We start from the raw sequence: 21,874 nt of genomic DNA, 5'->3' as shown, positions 1-21,874 counted from the left end.
GGTTTTGGCCATGCAACAGTGTTTAACAACACTGATGCTGTAAGCCTGTTGACATTGCAACGTGTCCTCCAGCGGCACCGATTGAGAATGAAAACACCCATACGGGGCGCCATTTGAGAGAAACTCTGACAGCGTCAAAGATCTGCGACGCATCCGTGTGGATGTATGCATGCAACACTACTTCCAGCACTTCAGACTTGCAGACACAGAGCCAGGGTATTGGACTGTACCACATTTACTATCATGTGTGGTGTTTGTTTTTGCCAGAGCTTTGTAGAGTTTTGGATTTGGGGTTTAGAGTTTTGTGTTTAGAGTTTTCAGAAAATGAGCCAAAGATTCAGAAAACAGGTGTAAACATTTGTGGAAAAACTGTAACAAACCAATCTGTAGTGGTAATTACTAAACTGAGGGCTAAATTTCACCTCTTGATGAATCTATCCATAACAATTAGAAGTTAATCGCTGGAACAAATATTTACCAAGGCTTTGAGTAATTTAGTGTTCACCATGTGAATTGTTCTCTGAATGTCAAGATCCGCCACATCATCAAGGTGTACTGTCACAGTGTCTATGTCACCATGCAGCAACACGTGAACTATTGCTTCACCGAGCCAATGAAGTTTTGGGCCGTTATTCAAGAATATCCGAGCATACTTCCAGCTGCCAAAGAGGTCACTGTCTACCAAGATCTGAGAGGTGGAGGGGATGAGGTGGTCCTGTTGTCCCTCACAGAGAAGGGCTGTGTTGGCCACACCTGTGAAAGGTGAATACAAGATCACTCAAACTAGAACGTCAATAAGGTTTCCTTCTGGTCCGGGGCTTTAGAAATGCGTTTGTAAAATATTTGGACAACAAATGCTGAATTGAAGTTAAAGTGTAGTCAATAATGTTTTAAAACTTATTACGCATACCGTTTTATTTAGTGGAAAGCAGTTTCATTATAGGAAATATAGTTTATTCTTCGTGGAAACGTTTGTAAAAATCAACACACTGAAATAAGTGTGTCAAAAACATGTGGTGAGACAAAAAGGAAGAAGAGGAAGAAAGAAGAAACAAAACAAAGAGAAGATGGGAGAAACTTAAACAAAGCAAATAGAAGAAGGGCTTATAAAATGGTTATATCAGTGGTGGAAAATAACTTGAATTAAAAACAAAAAACATAGCAGCTCAAATGAATTTCAAATGGATATGGAAAAATACCACCGTGGATGTTAATGTCATGAAACGTTAGCATTACCAACCTGAGAAAATGCCGTTGGACCCCCAACGCCAACATCTGTACCACCTATAAAAAGGCAGTATAAAAAAAACCAAAAAATATTACTATCCATTCACATAATATAAGTAACTGGAACATGCATCACAGACAGACAGAGAGAAAAACTCAATTAAATTTAAAGTTTTTTGAAGCGGGAGATTGACAGGCAAACCAGTGCAACATCAGCAGTAAAGGACCAATCTGGTGAAGAGGGAGCTGAATTGAAAGGCAAAGCTTTCAATCTAACAGTCGATCTACATTCCGACCATCACCTACGGTAAAGAGATTCGGGCAGGGACCGAAAGAATGGGATCGCAGGTACAGGCTGGGCTCAGCCTTATAGATGGGGATAAGGAGCTCTGAAATCCATGGGGGGGGCTCGGAGTCGAGCCGCTGCTCCTTCGTGGAACGCGTCGCTGGGGAAAGGAAGGTTTGGGCTGCCCCACTTAACCTGTTATGCTTAATTAACTAGTTAATTAAAACCAGTGGCTGGTTATAACGTTTGGCTGAATGGTGTGTGTTTACACAAACTTACTAATTGCAACTTTATGCCACTAAAACAACAACATGTCAATGTTTAGCATCAGAAAGACAAAGATATAATATTAGCAGCTTCTAAAAAACAGGGTGAGGCAAGTTTCATTTAGACGGTTGATTAAAATCCTCCCACAAAACACAGAAATGATGACTCCGATCAGACAACTGATGCAAAACAACAGTCTATGATGAAGGATCGTTTCCCACCACAATAAATACATTGACTAGCTGTGGTTGGGGAGGAACCTTTATCTCATCAGATGTGGATCACTGTGACTGGCACAATATCATGATATGATACGACATTTTAAGATGCATCAGGTTCGACTTTCCTGCCCCATGGCACTGAATGGCCATAATACATGAGCAGGAGATGATGGAGTTGATTACCACTAAGGATTCACCAGTTACTTAACTTTTTAAAAGTTAGATTTTATTGTCAAAGACATGTTTACAACTTTGTGTTGCATGCAACATGGAACAGAAGTGTGTTACCTTTATGTCCAACTTTTGTTCAATATTCATCTCATCTCAGCCGAAGTGATGAGCAACATCCATTCAAACAACCATTTTTACACCCATGTAAGACAAAAACCCTGTGTGTCAACTAAAACAACGCCCGCATGCTTGTAAGGCTGCACATATTAACATACTCTACGCTGTAAGGTAAACTGTATGTCCCTCTGTCAGGGATATTAAACAGTTCCGGTCTGCTGGTACATCCCTCAAAATGGCGTCATTAGGGAAACCTATCTATATGGTGACAAATGCGATATTATACCAGTGATCTTAGATGTTCTAAATCAGAGTCTGAAAATGAATCGCGCCACACGAAATGTAAAACAATCGGGCCTGAACAGATCTTCGAATATTACTAAATCTAATTCATTCTTGTTGGTGCAACCTGATTGATTCTGTTCACCTAAATTTAGTCCACACTCTTATTTTTTTTGTTAGTGCAAAAAACAGTACCTACCTAAACTACCTGTAGTTTTTGCAGTTCCCCACTGTGTCTGTGGGTGCTGCTAGGACCAACCCTTCCATCTGGACTATTAAAGTTTCATCTGACTCGATTCATCTTATTGCAGTTGGGTGTAAACCCGCAACGGCAACTTCCTCTATCGTTGCACTGATCATTTGGATGTGAGGTGGTGTTGTCTAAAAACACGAATCCAGTTGTGCGTGTGGTGAAGTCATTTGACTTGTGTGAAGAGTGAGAGTCACGCACAGAGACATGCAGCAGTGCACTAGAAACACACACCCACAGACACACAGGAAGGGGCACAAACACTTCACTGTGCTACAGGAGTGTATTCACAGAGCTAGCTATAGACATCAATAACTCTGGACATGCATTTCAATTATTGATGCCCTGAATTATAGGTTGCTCTATCGTGTGTGTGAGAGTGTGTGAGTTTGCATGCACATCAGTGTATATGAGTGTGTATGCAGTGGTGTACAAGGTCTGCAGCCTTTGTGTCTGTGAAATATGTGCATGAACATGAGTGATGGATTAGCTGTAAGCTGTTTGGAGAACAATCAGCTTTAGTGGTTTCTCCCTCTCTCTCTATCTGTGTGTGTGTGTGTGTGTGTGTGTGTGTGTGTGTGTTTGTTCGTGTTTGTGTGCGCAGGAGTGTGTGCCAGCGAGCGCATTACAGAGTCAAAGCACTATATCTCACAGCAGGAAATACAACATTTAGTGATTGTATCTTGTATTCACACTTGTGTAGCTCATTTATTTGATTGAATATTCAAAGTGAAAAATAGGAAGTGAGTCGTCGGATAAATTTGACTCATTATAGAAAGACTGAGAGGAAGAAGAAGACTGAAAAAGCGTTCTTTTCCACATTTCCATGAAGAACCACCTACAAAAGAAGTTCCATTTTCAACATGGAATGAAAGTATTAGTAATTGTTTCCAAAGCGCCTTTCCAAAGGCCGGGGGCGGGTGTGCGGAGGTGGCTTTTTAGTGCAGGTGTAGAGAAAGTTCAGCTACGTGCGTGTGTTTGTTGTTTAGCTGAACATAATGTCAAGCTAAATGAAACTCTCTGTCAGTTATTTACAGAGCGGAGAGAGCTTTAGGCCCATACAGAGACTTGCCTGTGTCAGGGCACCCTGACCATAATAAGAGGAGTCTTGCTTTTACTCGTATGTGCATTCAACTCGTGGCAGAAGATTAGACTAAACATTGCGCCACAGGTTGCTGTCAACCTCATCTGAAGTCCTATGCAAACCACCATGTTTCTGCTTGAGCCTTCCCATTCTACAGCTGTTTGGTTTTCTGTTTAATCATTCTTCCAGAGCTCCGGAGCTTAAGTAGCATATTCCTAACCCTTCTTTAACCCTGTAATAATAAATCCAATATGAAGTGGATTTAGCAAATAATCCCTCTGTGCTTGTGCGGTGATGGAACAAATGTATTTTGCACAAAGCTTTACAACAGACAGCAGCCAGATGTGCTGTTTGACAGTCTGATTAGCAAATTTCAAAAACTATTTTATAACTTAGCTATTGCACTGTGTTGTATACCAAGTTTTACTGTACTCATCCTCATAATAAGACTGGAAGGGTGTGTTTAGACATCACTTTCTGTCTAGCCACCCTTCCACGATCTTATGTAACTGGGGAGTCACTATAGTGGCAGTAAGGGTGGCAGTGTTTTCATGACTTGATCAGGTAACTGTTGATGTTGTATGGATCCAACAAATTCTGCCACTTCTGCTACTGATTCAATAATCGGAGAAACCAAGGAGCCAGATGTTAATTCTTACCCATACCTGAGTGAACTGAGTTGAATGGGAAAAAAGGGAGGCAAAAAGACTCTCCCCATCAACGATGAGCATGCGAAGACAGACAAAGCCATGTCTGGATACTTACCGGACAATCCATTACTCGAAAGTGCTAACTGCTACAACGAGAACCCTGATTTAGCATTGGATGCACTTGCTGTTCCGCTCCCTGAAACCCCATCTGAAGCCCCTGACTGAAAAGTCGAAACGGGACAAAACTTTTTTCTAAACTGAAACTGACGTCCTATCAGCAATTAGAGCACTGTCCGAAAAACATGATGATGAAACGTGTGCATGGAAGGTGAAATCAAACAACTCAGATATGAGAGGTTTGAAAGCTGATATCGTAGAATGATGAACCTTAAAAATACACAGTGTTAAAGAGAAAGATGGAGAAGACATCAGGCTGCAGGTAATCAACGTCCTCAGCACGATGGCTCTGGAATTACAATGATAGCCTGAAGGATGGTGTAGACATCGTACCTGGGCCAACCTCAAAATGATGACTCTACCAGATCTACCATCATCTTGTCCACACTACACTGGCTATGGGACTGAGTCCGGAAGGAAGCCAAGGGCTCCAAGTTTCTATCTGACAACGAGCTCCAGGCCACTGAAGCCTTATCTGCTCGGGACAAACCTGCGAGAGAGAAACTGTGGCCCACAGTCAAAAAAAAAGCCAGAGATGCAGCGAAACAAGCCTTTTTCTGTGGCCCCTTCCGTTTCATTGATGGGAAGAGAATGGTTTGCACAAAGTCAGTGTAGCTGGTGCTTTTCATAGAGGTGTCCACCGCATGGCACCCTCGAGACATACAATAGACCTCGACCTGTTTAATGTAGCTGCATGTGATTGTCACTTTAAAATTTCCCAGTCTTGCTCTTGAGTGAGTGGCACGAGTTCCTCTAATTCCTCCTCCTGCTTGAGTGATGTAGTTTACACTCAGCTCCTAGTTTCCATTCAGCTAATCTTTGTTGTTGTTTGCTATACAGTGCATTTGTATTATCAATATGTTTTCTTTGTATAATGATGCATGGATTTTGATTTTCTTAAAGGTCAGAGCCATATATGATCTAGTAAAGAGAAAAAACTATGTTTGAGGCCAATCTTATTTTGTTACAAGAAACTCACTCCATTGAGCAAGATGCAAAATTCTGGAAAATGCAGTGGGCCAAACAGATTTACTTTAACCATGGTACTAACCATTCTGCCAGGGTTAGTTTACTTACATAAATTCAGGGGAGATGTAACTTCAAATGATGTAAAATTCGTTGGGTCTTCTCATATATGGATACAGCTCCTGCTCTCATAATGTCACATTTTACTGTCCAATTGACCAACAATGTGAAACAATTACATGTTAAATACCAACATTCAAATGTGCTCTGCTGTGATGATTTCAACAAATCTCCAGATGATTCACTGGCTAGATTTACCCCTGAACACATGGAAGGCACACAAAGCAGATGTCTTATCATTTCCTTTTGCAAGCATCTCCCTCTTACTGATTCTTGGTGTTTCTTTAATCCTTTAAAAACCAGTAACTGGTTTAAATGTTGTGGCTGATTAGTGTACATGTCTTCAAATGTGAAGTTTTACCTAATTTTACCTACCCACAATTATCACCACTCCAGAATTTGCAATATTCCAGTTCAACATTCTTTGCAATACTTAGGAATACATATTACCAAAGACCTGGTGACCAGACAACACAAAAAAGCAAAAACCATCTTTAATATTTGGTTCCGAACAGCTCTCCCTATTATGAGGAGGATGCTTTCTAAAGCTGAAGGTTTATCCCAGCTTCAGCTTTATTTGTTGCCAATTCCTGAATTGGAGAAGCTAACAACACCTTTCTAAATTTTACATTGAAAAACAAATGGCATAAATTTTCTCTACTTTCTGCACCTGAGGAAGAAGGGGCCTTGAGTTTTTACACTCCTTTGACCTTGTTAAGATCTTTAGAATGAATTGACTTAAGAGATGCTTGCTAATCTCTTCTTCCTCGTGGTGCCTCATCTCAAACTCAATTTACAATCAAATCTGTGGTCTTTCCTTTCTCTTAAAAATGAAAGACACGTCTCTCTTATGGAATAACACTGATGTTACAATCGGGGTTAAATCCTTGTTCTTCCCCAAGTAGTAGGCAGGGATATTCATCTTGTTCTTGACCTTATTGATGATAATGGTTGAATTTTATCATACAAACAATTTATGATTAGTTATAATTTTATTTTGCCATTCAGAGAATTTAACTCTGTTATTAAAGCTCTCCCTCAGGGTTTAACGTAATTTATTAAATGTCACTGCGTCTATGGAGACAAGGAAACCATGCTTTCTTCTCTGATACAGAAGGGAATTGAATTTGAACATAAAAAGTGTAATAACAAACATGATTTGAATTATGTAATTAATTATTTGAATCATTATAAAACCTTGAATGGGATTATCTTAGTCTTAATTTGTTTGCCACAGTCAATTTAACAGCCACCTTTAGCCCCAGAGACACTGTCTGTTACTTTGACACACATCATCAAACACTTGGATTTGTAGTTTACTTGGCTCAAATCGACTTCTTGCTCACCTCTGTTAAATTGCTTAAAAATAAGAGATCCATTAAGACAACCACTTCCACCTCCAAACAATCCTTTATTTGAATCCTGCCTCATATGTACAGTGTGTGCCTCTGTCCTTTCTTTTCTCATTGTTACTTATTTTCCCTGCATTTATGGTTAGTTTTTCTTATTCATTTTATTTTTGTAGGTTATCTTAACAACCATACTTTTCATTTTATCATAATTTACACCTGTGATACTTGAATTTCTCATCGCTGCGCTGAACCTCCTGTTTATATTTAATTTCCGATTTCCTATTCAGCAACATAAATAAATAAATAAACCTTCTGTAACTCTATAATTGTTCATTCAAAAAGACTGAAGTATTTTCCTGAGATTTATTAATCATATTCTAAAATAAGTTTGTATCTTCTCCAGTACTTATTATCAGAATTTGAACCCTTTATGATTTTTAATAAAGTCAAAAATGTGTTTATTTTTTTAGCATTCAAAAACTATAGCTCCCTTGAAATTTTTCCAGCATTAAGAAGTTGTTTTACAGCTACAGCCGGGTCTGAACTAAGGGGACTGACAAGTCCATTCTCATAGTCCACTACTCAACTAGCCTCAGTTGTTAAGCGTAAAGAGAACATAGCACAGTACAGGTCCCACATAAAGATATATAATAATAATGAGACTGATAATTAGAATAATTAGGCTAGTAATAATACTAATAAGACTTAATATAATAATAATAATAATGATAATCATTATAATTGAAGCAGTGGGTGTTGAGCAGGATCATGGGGGCAGTAGGTGGTTTGCAGTCACAAATCCAGACTCTGCAGCTCTAGAAGCAGAAATACCTCCAGAGAACAACAGGAGGAGAGAGGAGAGAGAAAAGCAAGAGGAAAGCACAAAACTACGGGAGAAATGGAGAGGAAGAAGAGGAGAGAGGAGCTCGGTGCATCATGGGAGGTCCCCTGGCAGTCTAGGCCTACAGCAGCATAACTAGGGGATGGTTGAAGCCAAGCCCGAGCCAGCTCTAATTGTAAGCATTATCAAAAGGATAAAAAGGATAGGCTTAAGGATTTAAGCCTACTCTTAAATGTGGAGAGAGTGTCTGCCTCTGCCTCCCAGTCTACTTTTGGAGACTCTAGGAACCGAAAGCAAGCCTGAATTCTCGGAGCGCAGTGTTCCACTGGGGTAGTAAGGTACTATGAGCTCTTTCAGATATGATGGTTCCTGACCATTAAGGGCTTTGTAGGTGAAGAGGAGGATTTTAAATTCTATTCTGGATTTTACAGGGAGCCAGTACAGAGAAGATAACATAGTAGAAATGTCATCACTTTTCTTAGTTCCTGTCAGTACTCATGCTTCAGCGTTTTGGATCAGCTGAAGAGTATTTAAAGATTTGTTGGGAGAACCTGATAATAAGGAATTACAATAATCCAGCCTAGACGTTACAAAAATATGTACTAGTGTTTCTGTGTCTTGGATGTGCCTGATTTTTGCAATGTTACGTAGGTGAGAAAAGGCAGTCCAGTACAGAGACAAGTCCTTTGTCCAATGCAAATAGAAGGTCATGTGTAACTCTCACCAGTGCTGTCTCTGCCCTATGATGCATCTAAATCCTGACTGAAAATCCTCAAATAAATGATTATTATGGAATAAATTCACACAACTGGTCGGCAACATCTTTCTCAAGTTTGTAGAGAGAAAGGGGAGGTTAGATTTGTATGACTCATTGCATCAAAAATACAAAGACACAGAAAAGACAGAGTTGTGTAGAGAGATCAGTGAAGCAGTGGGAGGAGGAGATGGCTGTTTTTCACCCTCCAGTGTTTATAGACCTCTGGGAATATAGGTATACAGTATGTACTGTATATATATTTTGTATAGGCTGTCTTATTTAGCTTTGGTAGATTTTGTTTGTCGAGGCCAATTTAGCTTGAACTTTGCCAGCCACTCGACCCTGTTTTGAGAGGCCAACAAGGTACACAAAGGCCATCCCAGTGCACACACCAGTCTCGTCCGTTCTGGTTTTCTAGCAACAGGCACATTCCAGCAATAAACTGGAGACAGGTCAGAAATTTCTCAGCCACAATAAGCATGATGCCACATGGCACTAATTTCAGTCACTAGGCTTTACATCACCTTTCCAAATTCTGCAGTAGGAAAGGCAGTTATATCGAGGAATTTTTACACCATCTCAGGTTTACCCAACATCATTGGAGACACTGACTGCACACTCATAGCAATAAAATCACACATTTTTGTGTCTCTTCCAAGGAACCAAATGGATCCCTGGCAGAGGAATGCCATTAAGAGGGCACAGTCATCATCCTGCCAAATCCTTTGGCAGATTATGTTGGAAAGAACACACACACTACTGAAAGTGAGGGAAGGGCTTGTATGCAGAGACAGTTGGATATTACCTACAATCCAAAAAAAAAAACTTGAAATGTTTACTTATGCCATACAGCGAGTGATATTTTCTGAAACTCAAAACTGTTCTTTCTTGTTACTGCATGTGAGCAATTCTCCTGCCGTTTACAGTTTGTGGGTTCAAATGTGGGATCACGGGATATTTTTCAGCATATGTGACTCTTCAGCAGCAACACTTTTGATGCATCAAAGACGTTTTCCTTCATTTAAACTCACCTATTGAACATCTGCGAGGATGTCCTTTTGACTGTGTATCAAATATGTCTGGCTGTTTCAAGGGTGGCTGAGCAAGCTGGGTTTCAAGGTTCCATATATGCCCGTTGCGGTAACCATGCATTGGACCTTGTTCTGCAAGAGGTATCGAGGGAAGTGAGACTCATTGCAGACACTTTGAATGTCCTTTAAGAAGTTTTTATTGTCATCAGAGAATCATCCAAACATTAAGTTTGTTCCAGGCTCAGTGGAGATGGTGTGCAATGTCCTACGGCAATGCCCAATACAATTGTGCATCTGTATCTCTGCCATTTCACAAGTCATTGCTGCTTACAGTACGTGGCACTCTAAAAACGTTGAGGCAAGATAGGATAATGAGGGGTGAGACTGGAGCCAAGATTTTTGCACTGTAAAAGAAAGCAAAACAAGCGAGGACATATTTTGACTTGGTGAGCAGCGAGGTTCTTTTTGGGTCCTCCAAGGCAGTGGCCCAAAGTCAGCTTCATTAGCCTCAACGCAAGGCCACGTTTGGTGCCCTGTAAATCCAGGTAAGATGTGTTTTTATTCCTACCACTGCTGCCGCTGGTGCATTTACCCTAGAGCTTATCTATTTTAGTCATTTTGTATCTGCACATTTGCATGTCTTTGCCTGCATCTTGAATATTATGCATCAGACTATAAAATAGATTCTTATCATAACTAAAATCAAGTGGAAAAATGTTTAGCTTTAGCTTACTTTGCTTTGAGACATAACTAACTGGATATAATTTGTCAGTTGTTTACTATAACAAGGCAACTTGATACTATCTGATCTTGATGTTGAATTATTAGGCAGAAAAAACATTGCTACTTTGTTTTAGCTTTGCTTGTATTCACACAGTATCTGATTGTAGTCCTTGTAGTAGCAGTTTCAAGTGGTAGGGGCAGGAGGAGCTGCAGTAGTTTTCTACAGCTGTCGGTCTGTCTTTCATTGTTTCAGATATGTGAAATGATTTGCTCCTGGTGATCTCCCCTCGCTGTTCCAACAATACATTTAAAGAGCAATGTCAACCTCAGAGTTCTGCAGCACAGACCTCGTTTTGTATTTACATTTTATTGGAATGACTGAGGGGTGGTGCAGTAATTGACACTGTCACCTCACAGCAAGAAGGTTCTGGATCCGAACCTTGGTTCAGCCAAGGCCCTTCTGTACGAAGTGCCTGCGTAGGATTCCTCCAGGTACCCCGGTTTCCTCCCACAGTCCAAAGACACGCAGGTTAGTTTAATTGGCAACTCTATGTGTCTGGTTATTTGTCTCTATATGTCGGCCCTGTGACAGACTAGTGACCTGTCCAGGGTGTACATCGCCTCTCACCCAGTATCAGCTGGGATAGCTTCCAGCCCCCTGTGATAAGTAGTATAGCTAGTGGCTGGATGACTGAGGGAAGCATTTTCAGCACCAACGACAGTGCCCAGGCTGTTTTTACTGTAACCACAGGCTGGTAACCGCGCTTCAAATGTAAACGACAAAGGAATCTTATCGTGCAGGTAGTTCATTTATTAAAAAAACATGGTGATAAAGGTTGCATTCATGAATACTGCTATGTTTCTGTTTGTTATCGCAGCCAGCCTAGTGGTCGGTTGTTGCTATGATGCTGACCAACGTCTCCTTACGGTCAATAATAAATAAAGATGTAACACTATTAGATACAGTTGGCAGTCCCGTCTACTCAAAACATCTTCCCAAGTAGACCACAGTACTGAGAGACAGACAGGTGGGCCAGCGGCCAACACCATATTACCATCTAGACTCTGCTGCCGGTCAGACAACAAAAAAAATCAGTATATCTCTAATATAACCCCGCATGACCACGGGTAGTAGCGCTCCAGCATCGTTTCTGCAGAGGACCGCATATGCGGCAGTGAAAACGCTGCAGTTGTGAACCCTGTAATCATAAAGCCAGTAGAGAGAGGATGCTGAAGATTAGATGATGAGTGTCTGTTGTTGAAAGACTGAAGCCTGTGACACAGGTCATCATGCCATCATAATCACCACACAGAGAGTGTGGGATAAGAAAAGAGATGATGAGGGAGACTGACGAGAATTGAATGAATTTCACAGTGAGGTCTGGAAATAGAGACAACATAAAAGACAGAGTGAAAAGCAGAGATGCAACACAAAAGAGAGCAAACCTAAAAGAGAGACAGGCAGACAGCAGAAAAAAGCCATCATCTGATACTGCCGCTGACCCTCCGACCGAGCCAGTCTGTTCCCTGATTGGTTCAATCAATTCTGCAGAGACCAATCAGTTCCAGCACTGACCTTCATGTATTTCCTGCTTTCAGTGGCAAAGATGGAGGGAGAGATGTGGGAAATCATGTTGGCAGCAGATGTGTCTGATAGGACAGAAGGGAAAACTTCAATGTTGGCTCCCCACTGTAGCATCTTTCCCATTTGTTACTGTTTTATTGGGGAAATCGTCTGATAAAGGAAACCTTTTTAAAAGAAAGTCTCAGCCTGAATCACTCTCATAAAGAGCTTTTACCGTTAAACGTTGCAACTCTGTCCAAACTGTCTTGTGTGTATTTTTAGCCCACTAGTGACAGCACAGGGCTGAAGGACACTTGTGTATATTGGTTTGTTCGCTTGGTGGATCGAGTCAGTGCACTCTTTCTACTGTATTTACAGCAATGAGCAGAAATCTGCTGGCCCATATCTGGGCTTACTTTTATAAATGATATTGGGGCTTTGACGTGCAAAACATTAAGTCACAATTTTTATATTCTAAACCATCACTGTTGCATCTGTAGTTGCACATTTTCAGTCGCGTGAATTGTTTTCTGTAGCGTAGGCAGCTTTGTAGATGGAGTGAGTATCTGGGGAAAAGCTGTGTCCCACTTCCATGATACATTGTAGACACAAATTACAGCTGAGGCTGATGGGAATGTTGTCAGATTCACAGGTATTTGGTCGTAAAGCAAAATATTGGACACATTTTGATCTTATGGTGGTGGTTGAAAAGTCAGAGGGTCACAGAATTCAGAGGAGGATTCCTCCTCTAGGAATCATGAATGTCTACCAATTTCTTTTTACCAATCCATCCACTAGATTTTGAAATATTTCACCCGATGAGTGAAAATTTGGACTTGCTGGTGGTACTAGAGGAAATAGTGAGGGATCACCAAGTCACTGAGAGCCATCTTCTGCTCAACATGGATTTCTGTATCACATTTCATGGCAATCCATACAATAGTTATATGCATGTCAATCAGTTGTCATTAAAACTTCACAAAGACATAAAAATATGTCTGAGGATTTAGTCATTTTGTTGTTTTTTTTTTGTTCACTATGGTTTTATTAAATCTGTTTTACTACCTTCCACAATTTGTTTTATTTTTTTGCATCTGTGAGAAGCTCCTTTGTCCACGGAAGCCCTGATAAGCAAGTGAGAGACAAAAAAACTCTGGTGATCCACTTTCTAAATCTGATCTAAAATACCAGTAGAATCTTTCTAAAGTTCCTTCATTTTTTTGTCCGCTGTGAAAACAGCTAACTTATCTGAGTCAAAAAAATAAAAGGGGATTCCAGCCCCAGTCTCTTGGGTGAAAGTCCTGTACTTGACCCATTCGTCCACCATGACCTGCCAGATTGGCAGACTTTGTCGTTGTTTGTACTACCTCACTTGAGTTCCCAAAGCCTATATGGCAGAAAGCCTACGCTGATTAAAATACATTTCTTGCCCAAAAAAAGACATGAAAGGAATGTTACATAACTTCCAGGTGATATCTGGAAGAAAACATGAATGCTTTTAGTCCTCTTGTAGCCAAAATGAGCCTTACAACAACAAACACTTCAAAAAATCCTGACATTTTTCACCTGTTTTCATGGATGAAAATTAGATTATCCTACACATGTTGTTAATTCATAAACAGAGGAGAAAAAACAATTTAGATGGGACTTAGAAAATAGATCAGCAGAGGTTTTTTTTTTTTTTTTTTTTTCCATTGCCTCTCAGGGCTTCTGTATTCTGCAGTGCATTGTGAGAGAACAGTGTCAATCAACAGCACGCTCAGTTCTCACTCGGTTTTGTAGTATGCATACTGACTTTTTTAACATACTTTTTTTGTCCCTTTTCCAGTGTGTCACTCTTTTTTTTACAGCAGCCTGTTCCTTGACAAATACTGTGTGGGTCCAGGTGTCCGGTACTCTGCACTGAGCACAGCTCAGGGTACAGCACTGGCAGGCTGGGCAAGAGAAAGCATCAGTTTTATTTTTCCTGTGTTGAGTTTTACCCTTTTCTCTGAAGAAGTCTCTCAGTCTACACACAATCTGCCTGATTCTCAGACAAGTGTTTATGAGAATTCTTTAAGTTGTATTTTTAATAACTCACAGAGCACAACAGCACATCACTCTATATAACAGATGTGTTGTTGTGTTTTTTCCAGCGTCATACAGAGGAAAAGCATGTCTTTTAACCCCTGCATCTTCTCTTAAAACACATCCCAGAGTTCCTGGCTGTCCATTTAACTGCACAGTAAACATGCCCAGAGCTGTAACAGCTCTCTTGTTACAGTAGCAGTTAATTAGGTTGGTCAGGAGGGAGCTTTATTGATCAGCTCAGTTAATTGGTCGTTTAACTGTCCAGTCCCAGAGGCCTATTCACCAACACAGCTACTGTTTCAGGTTGTGTGTGTTTGTAAATGTGTGAGACAGTAAGGGTATGCGCAAAAACCACAGGACCCACAATGCACTGATTGTACTAACAACCTGATACCTTCAAGCTATAAATATTCTGTTTCACTATTGTGAGCGAAATTGGAAAGTCATGCATTTTTCCCTTGTTTGACAATATCATTCAAACTAGTTTGAGATGTCAGTGGGTTAAGACAATCACAAGGATTCATCCTCCTCTCAGGACCATGAATATCCACAGCAGGTTTGAGGGCTATCAGGCCATGAATTCCCATTGTTGTCCAACCAACAGACTAACTTCACCAACCGTAGGCCCTGCTGCTGAATCTCATTAAATTTCTGTGGGAATTGTAACTGACCAATGATGGTTAAAACCAAGCATTGCTCTGGGATATTTATTCCTGTAAAAACAAAAGTGGCAGAGAACTGGGTAGCCGAGATGTACACCTCATCCATATTGCATTTGCCATGAAGAGCTACTGTTGAAGTATTGAAACCGCAGCGGTTGGAGAACAAGGAGTTGGAGAAATCGGATTCAGGAGTGGGAGATTGTCCTCAGAGGAAGAGCTTAAGCATTAGTTTCTTCAAAATACATAATAACACCTTTTTTTACGTTTACCTGACAAAGACCTCTTGTGGCCATATCAGCTAATTTCATGATCATGTTATATCAGAGTTAATTACCAACAGAAAAAAAAATTAAGACTTGAATATATATATTTTTATTTCAATACCCAATTCCCAATTGGAATTAAGAGAAAAAAAGCTTGAATATATCCAACTTGGATCTTAATAATACAACTGAAAACTAAACAAACATGAATCTTTCATTTCAGCCAAAGTCCATCAGTCAAAGTCATTAAACACGCATTCAAAAGGATATAGAGAGAAAAGATATAGAGATAGTCAGCTCTGGTTTCTTTTAACATTTAGGTGAGTGGTTTTGAAATAAGGTCAGGGAGCTGCTGGGCCCCCATTTAAACCTCCCATCCGATTTGTATTGTGTTGACACAGGCACACTCTTCAAGATAGAGCCACAAAATCAGGTAAAGGATGACCCGCCTTAAAGTCTTTGTCATGTGAGTTGATGTGGTGCTTCAGTGTACCTTAAAGTCACTGGCTCCCTGTCCCACAATGGATTTATCTCAAACTCCCTCTCTTCAAAAACAATCTATCTCACCCACCTTCTCCACCAGTGCACTCCTTCCCAAGCCTCCATTCGGCTATCGCCAGCTGCCTGTTCCCGACACCCAGCACCAAACCGCGTGGGGACATGGGGTGACAGATTCTCCTCCATGGTCGCCCCCTCCCTCTGGCAGTCTCTCCCCAAACAAATCTGTGACCAGACCAATTATCAAATGTTAAAACTCACCTTGTTGGAAAAGGAAAAAAAGTAGTTTCCTTCAGGTTTACTACTGAAATCCTCAGTTGTTGGCAGGCCAGTTGGCAGAAAACAAACTCTTTTATCAAACAACAAAACAAACAAACAAACAAAACAATCATTTGCTGGATAATGTGAGGATTTGCTGCTTTCTTTGGCATCGTTTTTCTATAAACTGATTATCTCTGGATTTGACAAAACAAGCCTGTGAGCTCATTGTATTGTCTAAATAAACACTCAAAAGTAATCAATACATTCATTGACATTTAAAAATCATATTGCTTTTATTTAAGATGCAGCCTACTGTGTTTGACAATTTTGCAATGGAAATTGAGCAAAAATCTGTATGTGACAACAAAAGTCCCAGAAGTTAGACAAGAGCATCCTGAATACAGCATCATCAAAAGGAAGTGTCTGAATATTTGATGGAGAGTTGGAGAGAGCACTTATTATGCAGGAAAGTCCAAAGGTCAGAAAATTATCCCACAGCATATGCGATGTTTCAGGTGGGAACGCAGAGTGTGGGTGGGGGAACACAGACACAGAGTCCACACAACAACATGCTGAACTACTCTTGGTATCACATTATCATGGCCAGAGAGTCTGCGGGGAAATAGGGTGCGTAAAGGCAGGACAGGAGAAAGACAAATGGCAGAGAGATTGATACGGGGGCAGGCAGGGGGTTGGAGGCAGCTCCTCAGAGGCCCAGTATCACCTATATCAGATTTTTAACCAAACAAAATGTGAAACTGGAGCAGGTGGTTTGAAATCTGCACTATGATTTGTGATTAGTGAATTATTTAGTAGTCTGAAAGCCCTTCTACCTACGGTAAAGCCTATTGCCAAGGGCATAGTGAGTCATGTAAATGTAATGCTACCTAACCCTAGTGACACAGACACTGATATGAAGGAGACTATGCAGTCATACTTAGCATGGCTATCGACTCCAGTCTCACCTCATACGAAGGCAGCAAGATGTTCTAAATTCTGTTTCATTTCTCATCAGGTTTCGTGAATCAGACGTTTAAAAATGTATGTGTGCCTCAGTGATGGTCAGATCCATTTATTTCAGCTGTAAGGGATCAAAGTGGATCCAAGATAAGCGCAGTCCTGATTCTTATTTTCACAGCTGCTCTGATGAAGGAGATTTACCCCGCAGCTACACTGGAAGTATAATGGAGGCCTAACAACAGTGACCTGCTGTCATATTCGACAGTTTGATATGCTACGGGAGCACCATGTGCTGTGAATTGAAGAGTTCCAGAAGCAGAATTATAAAAACTTCATTTAAGGTTAGATGAGAAGATCAATACAACTGCCTTGTCTGCTTGGAGTCTCCTGGCACCCTCATGGTGATTAGGGAGGGTTCCAGGATGTTACTGCACCTGGCCAAGAAATAGTCTGGCACGTAAGCCGCTGTAAAATGGCAAACTGTTATATTACACTTCACTTTTTGTTCAGGTTAAACAAAGGTGATATAAAAGGTGAATTAATGAGCTTTAGAGGTGCTGCTAGACGGCTCGTCTTTCCTTTAGCGGAGCCAGGCTTGCTGTTTCCCCCTGTTTCCGGTCTTTATGCTAAGATAAGCTAACCATCTCCCAACTTCATATTTAGCATAAAGGTATGAGAGTGGCATCCATCTTCTCATCTAACTCCTAGGAAGAAAGTTAATAAGCATGTTTCCCAAACTGTGAAACAATTCTTCTAAGAGGCATTTTAAAACACAGGATCAGTAGTGTTATAAAGTGTGGGGGTTTTAACTATGAAGACTCAGTCACCCTCACCAGTGGAGAGCTGGGAAGACCCCGCAGAGCTCAAGTCACCAATCTGAGGGTGCACGGGTACTTAAGAGTCGACAAAATCAGTGATGTATTTTGGAGGAAGGCCATTAAATACCTTTAAAGTCAGCAGTAACAGTAACATTTACAGTCCTAACAAGGAATCAAGTTGGCAGGAGGACAGGAGGAATGTGTTGCTAGTTATAATTCCAGCAGTTGAACTCCTCTTTAGTGATGATGGAATTTCCCTGCAAGAATACACCATGTTACAACATTTGAGGTGAACCAGGCTGAATCCAAACTCACACAAATGTCTAATTTAAAATGGTGTCTAATTGTAGGGTTTTTGTGGAACCGTGTCCTCTGCTGTAACATAAACGGTGTCAGGACAGCCTGAGCACGCGTTTAATTAGCTGTAATTGATGACAGAGTGTTGCTCTGACTTGTAGCCGAGGAGCCAGTAATTATATTAGATGTTATACCATCAGCTTCCCAGAGGGAGCCCTGCATTAGTCGAGAGATTAAACAATGTTTCCCACAGTTCCAAGAGGAGGAGACATGCTGAAACAAATTACAGCCTCATAACTGAAACTGATTCTGAACCAAGTGGCAACTCTGCAAGAGACCAGCATGAAATTAGATACAATTGGTCTCACTTGTAAGCACTTGTTGGTGGACTGAGAACGCCTTAATCTATAAAGCACTACAGAATAATTAGACTTTTACACATGACTTTTACTTTACAGTTTAAAGCAAGACTGATGCACACGATAGACTGCCAAACTTGAATAAAATTTAACTTTAGAAAGATTGCTTTCTCTCTTCCAACATATAAGAACTTACTTTTTAACACATTTAAAAAGAAAAGAAAAAATTTTAAGTGCCATGTTTTTCAGTTGATTATTCCGGTAATACCGCCACATGACAACTAATATGTGGTTAAGGTATGGTTAAATAATAAAAAAGACAGGACATGTACCCACCAAATGAACACCACACTGCCATTTCATTCCCCAAATGACTTTAACCCTGTAGTCGTCACACCTGTTAAAAAGCAATGATTAAGAGAGCTCACTGGTCAATGTTTGTGCTTGAATTTGAATGTGTTGAGTCATTAGAAGCATGAGTGACTGTGTATGCATTGAAAAGATGTGAAAAAAAGAATGTCAATCATACTGATATAATAGTTTCAAAAAGTATACAACAGAATAACATATAGTTATTACATATATGTATGTATATGTGTATATGTGTGTGTGTGTGTGTGTGTATATATATTTATATATATATATATATATATATATATATATATATTTATATATATATATATATATATATATATATATAACTCTTAATCATGAAAAACAGTGCTAGTAATACTGCCCTTACTATAAGCATACATTAGCATGGCGCTCAAAGGACTGATGTTTTTAAAGGTTTAAAGTTTTTAAGTTTTTGCTCTCGCCACATAGCCAGCATTAGCATTAACAGCTGTTTACTTACCAGTCCAGAAGAAACCTTACGACTTCAGCATCGAACTTCATTGCTTTACTTGTCAATCCCTTGTTTTCTTCTACTGAAGTTAGCATGCTAAACAGCTAGCAGCTGTCTCGTCTCGTAATTCAACTTTGTGATAGTGAGTCACTGTAGCGATATATTAACGGCTTGAAAAGGGCTCAACACGCCATCTACGGTTTTAAATCATCCTGAACCTTACAAGGCCAATGCTGACATAGAGGTAACAATTTGGGACTTATCTACGTCATGAAATTTATACATAAAAAAAGAATGTTACCGCCCTCTAATCAGAGGTACAGAACCCGTCCTTGAGTGCTCATTTTCAAATTTATACTGATCCAGAAGCATCATTCCCAGGAGTGTACACTGTTTTTTGCAAACCCTCAGCAGTATTTTTCAATTGCGCTGCAGTGATTTCGGACTTGTGCTTGTGCAGGCTGTAGAAGCACCACCGGACTGCATTCTTTCCCTTCAGACCCTCACATGGATCAGCAATGTGCTTTCTATGTGCTGTATGGACAAATCTGATTTTGATCTTAATGGGGACATTTCTGCATTGTGAGGACATTTTGACCAGTCTTCACACCTTCAAAGGGCCGTTTGAGGGTGTAAGGTTAAGGGTAGAATTAAGTTTAGGTTAGGATTAGAGTAAGAGTTAGTGTTAGGCATTTAGTTGTGATGGATGCTGTGAGGGTAAGAGGCTTGTGAATGCATTACGTCAATGATTTTCCTCACAAAGATAGAAGTGTGTCATTGATGCAAAGAGAATCTCATGAGATCATGTGATGAAAGACAGAGTAAGGTCGAGATTAAAAAGACTAACAGCAAGGCAGACAGAAGTGATTGCACTCACACACACGCACACACATACACACACACACACACACACACACACACACACACACACACACACACACACACACACACACACACACACACACACACCAGAGTACCAGCTCATTGAGTAGAGAGATGGGTGAGTGTGAGATGAGCAAATGTGGTGCATAATGGAATTAACAACCACAAAATGTGTGTGTGAGTTGGTCTTAGGTCTTTTTTTAAGAGTAAAAAAATTACAGAACACTGAGCTGCTCTAGTCTGTTTCCAAACTAAAAAGTGTGATCATTTAAAAAGCTCAGTTAATTAACAACAGATTCCCACTAACAAGCAACTTAAAAGAAAATTCTGATACATTTCAACCGGCTGTATTGCCCATAAATGTGTCCCTTGTGACTCTGTGGGACGCACTAACCAGGGACCTCCGTCGTAAGAGATTCAGGGAAATGAGGGCTCACAAACAACAATGTGTATTGGGACGGGCAGCATGAGCCCCCTTCAGCTTTTTCCCAATAAACATGCTTTTTACATGAATCACTACAGACGCTCTGAGTCTGACCTACAGTAAAAACAGAGAGTGGCATGCTGGAACTGCATAGGGATCAACATCCACAGGGCAAATCTAATCTGGCTCTCTTTGGGCTGCACAAATCCTGACATCCATGGTCCTGGAAGAGCAGTGCCACGAAGCTGGTTTTTAATGTGCTCCGGTAAGCTTGTTAACTAATTGTTAACTAATTATAACATCTAAATCATCAGATTCCGAGGGGAGTATTTAATATGACATGGGATGAAAAAGTGATACCCCTGGGAAGATCAGGTTATTGTGGTGGCAAAAAGTAATATTCAACAGATATATATATATATATATATATATACATTACAGCAGCTAGAATGGGATAAGATGCAGTAGAAATAGCAGGAACAATATCCAAATGGTAAATAAAAGGATAATATCATTAAACTGCATTATCGGTTTGCACATATATTGCATTTATGCACACAGGTTAAGTCTCTATTGTTATTATTGAGGTTATTAATTGAAAAAAAACAAAGACCTTTAATTTAAAGTATATTTAAAATAAATTTCCTTTGCTCACTTTCCCAAAATGACCTTTGACCTTGTTTCTGAGGCGCTGTCATTTATAAAATGACTACATCCCATTCAAACTCAAGCTTGTTTGTCAGAAATGGGATTCGAACCCACACCTCCAAGGGAGACTGCAACCTGAACACAACACCTTAGACCACTCGGCCATCCTGACGTATAGCAAACCAATTGAGTATATATTTTTGCAAGATTCCCAATAAAAAAAACTGATTATCCATGATTTATCCACTGATTTTTCCCGCATGGCAGATGAGAATTCTACCACTGAACCACCAATGCTGCACCAATGGGTTAACATGCCGGCAGCGTGAAGACACATCCGTTTTGTAGATTTTCAAGTCCATAACCATCAAACCTGAAAGCAGAGGAGTAGTGTTGTTTGTACGTGTGATTATATGTTGACGTACATTACACGGAGATTTTTTATGGTGACCATGTATTCAGAACTGAGAACCTCACTACATGCGCTCAGCTTCAGCTGTTACAACGCAAAGACAAAAGCAAACCTGCATTGGCCGGGAATCGAACCCGGGCCTCCCGCGTGGCAGGCGAGAATTCTACCACTGAACCACCAATGCTCGACTCTTACAACAAAATGGGCTCAAAACGTCGCGGCATGAAAACACATTCATTATTTGTCCGTATCCATCATTCATCAGAGCAGTGGGGTAGTGGTGCTTGTACGCAGGTACGCTTCTTATACCCACACGAGCAGCTACCATATACCCACCTAAAAATGCCCAGAGAGACCTATAGGTCTCCATTTTGCAGAGCAAGCCTT

The 21,874-nt window shown here is 40.3% G+C and overlaps 2 non-coding genes across 2 annotated transcripts; both read right to left on the bottom strand.

Moving 5' to 3' along the window:
* Positions 1–21,164: 21,164 nt before the first annotated feature.
* Positions 21,165–21,247, bottom strand: trnal-cag. Its single transcript has one exon. It is a non-coding gene; the product is annotated as a tRNA-Leu (tRNA).
* Positions 21,248–21,600: 353 nt separating this feature from the next.
* On the bottom strand, positions 21,601–21,671 carry trnag-gcc. The gene has a single exon. It is a non-coding gene; the product is annotated as a tRNA-Gly (tRNA).
* Between the last annotated feature and the right edge of the window lie 203 nt (positions 21,672–21,874).

The sequence above is a fragment of the Xiphias gladius genome, chromosome 8, assembly GCF_016859285.1.
Source record: "Xiphias gladius isolate SHS-SW01 ecotype Sanya breed wild chromosome 8, ASM1685928v1, whole genome shotgun sequence".
Lineage (NCBI taxonomy): Eukaryota > Metazoa > Chordata > Actinopteri > Istiophoriformes > Xiphiidae > Xiphias > Xiphias gladius.
The sequence above is the reverse complement of the archived record's forward strand: the minus strand, read 5'-3'. Positions and strand labels throughout refer to the sequence as shown.